This window comes from Ursus arctos, unplaced genomic scaffold, assembly GCF_023065955.2.
Source record: "Ursus arctos isolate Adak ecotype North America unplaced genomic scaffold, UrsArc2.0 scaffold_29, whole genome shotgun sequence".
Classification (NCBI taxonomy): Eukaryota; Metazoa; Chordata; class Mammalia; order Carnivora; family Ursidae; genus Ursus; species Ursus arctos.
In genome coordinates this window covers 34,657,692-34,663,209 of record NW_026622974.1, presented here as the reverse complement: position 1 = coordinate 34,663,209, position 5,518 = coordinate 34,657,692, and positions in this window count along the sequence as shown.

Below are 5,518 nucleotides of genomic sequence, written 5' to 3'. Positions count from 1 at the left end.
CAAAATCATTAGCCATCAAGGAAATTCAAATCAAAACCACACTGAGATACCACCTTACGCCAGTTAGAATGGCAAAAATAGACAAGGCAAGAAACAACAATTGTTGGAGAGGATGTGGAGAAAGGGGATCCCTCCTACATTGTTGGTGGGAATGCAAGTTGGTACAGCCACTCTGGAAAACCGTGTGGAGGTCCCTTAAAAAGTTAAAAATTGAGCTACCCTATGATCCAGCCATTGCGCTACTGGGTGTTTACCCCAAAGATACAGACGTAGTGAAGAGAAGGGCCATATGCACCCCAATGTTCATAGCAGCAATGTCCACAATAGCTAAATCGTGGAAGGAGCCGAGATGCCCTGCAACAGATGACTGGATTAAGAAGTTGTGGTCCATATATACAATGGAATATTACTCAGCAATCAGAAAGAATGAGTTCTCAACATTTGCTACAACATGGACGGCACTGGAGGAGATAATGCTTAGTGAAATAAGTCAAGCAGAGAAAGACAACTATCATATGATTTCTCTCATCTATGGAACATAAGAACTAGAATGATCAGTAGGGGAAGAAAGGGATAAAGGAAGGGGGGGTAATCAGAAGGGGGAATGAAACATGAAAGACTATGGACTATGAGAAACAAACTGAGGGCTACAGAGGGGAGGGGGGTGGGGGAATGGGATAGACCGGTGATGGGTAGTAAGGAGGGCACATATTGCATGGTGCACTGGGTGTTATACACAACTAATGAATCATCGAGCCTTACATCGAAAACCGGGGATGTACTGTATGGTGACTAACATAATATAATAAAAAATCATTATTAATTAAAAAAAAAAAAAGAAAAGAAAGCCAAGCCCTGCTCTTGCAGAAAATCCCATTATGAGAGTAATAAACCTTTTCATACCTTCTTGATGCATGTGTGTGATCATCGGTCTTGATATTCAAACTAATTTGAGGAGGAGGTCTTTTCTTACCCTCTGGAGGACAACCACAGTTGTGTGTATCACCCTCCTGCTCATAGACCTCCAGTAGCTCTCCCACTGTCCACTGAATTAAAGAGAAACTATCATAGCTACAGATTTACGTTTCTGGTCTCACTTTCCACCATACTCCTTATAAACATAATGCTTCAAACGTTATTGTGGCCAGAACATTCTCTTTGCTTATGCTGTTCCCTCTGCCTTGAGTTTTCTTTTCCACTCATCATCTCTGTTTGCCCCTTCTTCAAGGTCATCTTAAAAGCAAACTCCTCCATAAACCCTTCTCTGAGTCTTCTAACCAGACAAACTCTCTTCCTGCTTTGAATCTCTGGTAGTGCTTTCTCATGTTCTACCCTATAACATAGTCATTCACATCTGATTGTTCCTCAAGCTCAAGGGTTGAGACCACGGGCCCTGGAAACAGACATGAATGAATGAATGAATGAATGAATGAATGAATATCTCCCATTTGATTCTTGCTACCTACTTGCCAGTGGGCAAGTTACCTCTCCTCCCTAAGCCTCAAGTCCTTCCCAAATGAGAAGAAATAAAATCTTACATGTGAAGGGTTTTACCTACTGTCTGATTCATCCTCAACACTCAATAAAATGCTAGCTATTCTCATACTTACCCTCTACTGGATCGGAAACAATTTTATGTCAGAAACTCAATTTCAATCCAATGCAACAACAGTGCCTCGTATATAGAAAGTATTTAATAAATATCTATTGAATGAACTGAATAAATGGTTCATAGGACTTCACTGAAATTTTAAAGCGAATTAACAGTAAGATTAGGACAATTAAATCACATGCATGGACTCTAAATTCATTCTAAGTATGCACACACGAATCATCTTAAAAAAATAGAATTCAGGCAACACATAGGTTTGTCTTGAAAACTGCTAGCTAAATTAATTTCCCAGATATTCCTCCACACCCCACACCACCTCTCCCAACCCTGCAACCTACACGTGTGTGTGCACAGACACACACAGGCACAGACACACACAGGCACTTTTAACTGGTTTATACGGGCTTAGCTGTTCCCTAATTTTGTTATTTTAACAAAAAGTAGACATTTGTGGATTAAAAACAGTGACAAGTTAATTGGCAACTTAAGGTTTCTTTCTGTTCAAAATCCTGTTGTCAGACCATTCAACACTCTGTAAAAAGTTTGATGTGAGATTTAAAGTATATAGTGAACTATGCTGGTCTATGTTTAATATTCCTAATTTAGATAGACAGAAAACATATTTTTAAGGGTTAGAAAAAAGATATTAGGATCCCCATGAAAAGATTCAAGGATCTACTTGAAGGGAAAAATTAAAGATGTTGAAACACAGGGAGGTACAACAGTGCTCATTAGAACCTTAGTTAAAATTGCAAAAAAAGTCCTATAAGTGTGAAATATGTGATTGCCCGTGTACTTTAAAACCAGATATAAAATTGTTTTTAATGATACTGGGGAATGTTCACAAGACTGGAAGTGAAAAGGCAAGATACAATGTAATAAAAACAAATGGCAGTTATCTCAATATTGAAGCATTTTTTTCTGTACTGCTAGGAAAACTCATGGTGTTTCCCTCCTGTATTTTTAAAATAACCTACAAGAAACATACATGAGTTAATTTTAAAATGTCTCTTACATGTTTAATAGCCGTGTTTGCCGTGATCTGTAAGAATAACCGCAGAATGTCTACGTGAAAGATAAAATCCTCTTTGATAACAGTTCACTAACTGTATTGTAATACAGAAGCTATCTAATACAAAGAAATGTATATTTGCAAACTGACCCACCTAGTTTGAGTCCATCCAATTCTCCTGTGTGCGAATAGTCACCTTGAAATGTGTATTATGGTTCTCCTTGGGAGAAGACACAGAAGTAGGAATAGGACTGTGGCGGTAGAGAAGTAGGGAAATTTATAAAATTACATTTTTTAAAAGCCTATCTCGATAACGTCCTCAGGTTCTTTAAAACATATGATTAAATATTTACTTATCACAAAAAGTATTATAGTGAGCCCTATTTTAAGGCGCTACTTCCTTAGAAAAACCCATACCCTTACATGAACCACATTGCACCGCGAACCACAAATAAATCCTATTATGAAATGTCTGCTACAAGTTTGTGATAGAGTAATCACGATCCTGAACCTTAAGCCATATTTTCATTTTAAATAGCAAAGCAAACCTAATTAATTTCCCATGTGATACATTTAAAAGCACTCACGATAGATTTTTCTTAAATTTCACATAAATGAGAAACCCTTTGTGGCATACATACTACAGTGAGGACATAAGGACCGTCATGTTTGGTCCTGCGTAGGTAAAGACAGCAAACTAACACATCATCAGTACGGCTGCCAGGATTCGGCTCATCAGCCCGCTGGTTTTCCTGTGTGACAGGGATTTGCACTGATTTAGATTCCCTGTTTGGTCTAGGCCCTCAAAGCATGGGTGGTAGCATGCACCTGGAGCAGGCACAGGCCGGGGGACTAGACCTGAGCATGCAAAACTGACCGTCTCCATGGTCATGAACTTGGTCTCATTTGTTTAATGTTCTCACCAGCTGAGCTAACTCATTTTTAAGATAGAATTACACAAGCTAGCACAGCTTCCCAGAGTTTTATTTTTCTTTTCAAAAGAAATACCACCATTAAATTTCCAAAACAGTTTCTATCATAGATACAGAGGAGCTTTACGGTAATATGATTGCTATGAAAAAATTATCTCAGACATATTTAAGGCATATTGAGGGGTCTGAAACATAGTAATTTTTAACACAATGGAAGTGAAATTTAGATCAAACCAAAACATAATGAGTGAAAAGCAAAAACGATAAAACTAATATATTCACAGCAATTGCCTTTTATATTAGACATGGGAATTCCAAAGATCTGAAGGTAGGTAATTAGTAATGCCATCATGTGGCAAAAAGAGCATGAGAAGGGGAGTTGGGAACCCTGAGATCTAGTCCTGATTGTCATTATATAACATAATGATATGTCACAATTATCAGTTTCTTCATCTGTAGCCTAGAAAATTGGGCTTGACACATTGAAGAGCCCTTCCAACTTTGAAATACTGAGTTCTTACTCCTGTCAAAAGTATATAAATCACATATTAAATATTTTTTAAAATCTAGATTTTTTTTAACCATGACCAAGTTAGAGCTGCTAAAATGTTTTAAGATAAAACACAAATGAAGCCAGTTCGCATTTCTGAATCATTTATAAGGATAGCAACAGAAAAGTAATTGTACATAACATCCTCAAAGAGCTGTTTTTCTCCATCTCAAAGAAGACAGGATCACCTGGACAATATAGATTATGTTTTCTGAACTATTTCTAATGCAGCACCGCAATATTACTGAAAGATTTTAAAAAGACATTATCAAGGTTGTTTTCATATATTTTCTAGAAATATAATTTCCTCCCTTCCCTCTCTTTTGCCGTGAAAAATCCTTGCCCAAGTATAAAAGTGAAACCTGAATCTCGTCTAATAGCTGTCAGTCTTCACTTTACGGTGCTGCTCTCTGAAGCCTGGATGACTGGGTGGATTTGGAGGAGGAAGAGAGCACATGCCAAATTGTTCTTGACCTTGCAAATCCTCATGGTTGTCTCTTCTAGTGTAGTCTTTGGAGAAAAAATTTAAACGGAAAGCAGAAATGATATGAAAGACTCCCAACCTAGAGCTGTGAAGCCTGTAATGTCCTCAAGAAGGTAAGCCCTGTATTGTAACATCAGGCCAAAAGGGACAGAGTAAAACACAATCCCTAAGGAAATAATCACAGTTCATTGGGAACTTCTTCTTCTTCTTCTTCTTTTTTTTTTTGTACATCTACTAAGACAGAAAACAAAGATATGTTATTTCAACTAAATACTGAGCATAATCCACGTTTGCTGCCAATCAAGATACTATAAAAGAATTTACCAGTTGTGATTTACTCATTTATTTCAATCAAGCCTTTCCCCACTTCTGAAAAAAAAAAGAAAATCTTGTCTATTACTGATAGTATCAATCTATGTAGCTCTTTTTCCCTTAAAAGATTTTATTGACTGTGCTTCAAACTCTCCCTATTTGTCAGAAAAATACATCAGCCATAAGGTACAAATGTGCCTTACAGGTCATCACTGAATCATAGGAGGCAGCAAAATTGATGAGATATATATATTAATGTATCAAACTGAATGGTTACATGGAAAGGGGATGGTTACAATTCAGGGTCAAATAGTGTATTATCCTAAAACCTTGCACTTTAAATATAAATTTATTGGACATTTTAATAGCTTTTTAAATTGAGGGATTTATCAAGTACTTAAATTTTTAAGTATTTTTCTAACTTTCTTCAAATGAAACTTGTAAAGGATAAATGAAGGGTGTTTTTGCTAAAACAGCTTTATTTCAAACTGAGGAAATCTACTTTCCTCAAAACTTTTTTCCTCAAAAACTTATTTTGGTAGGTAATATACTTTAATTTTCTAAATAATTTTTCAAATTAATAAATTTTTAAAAATGGATTACTTGTAAGTTTTTA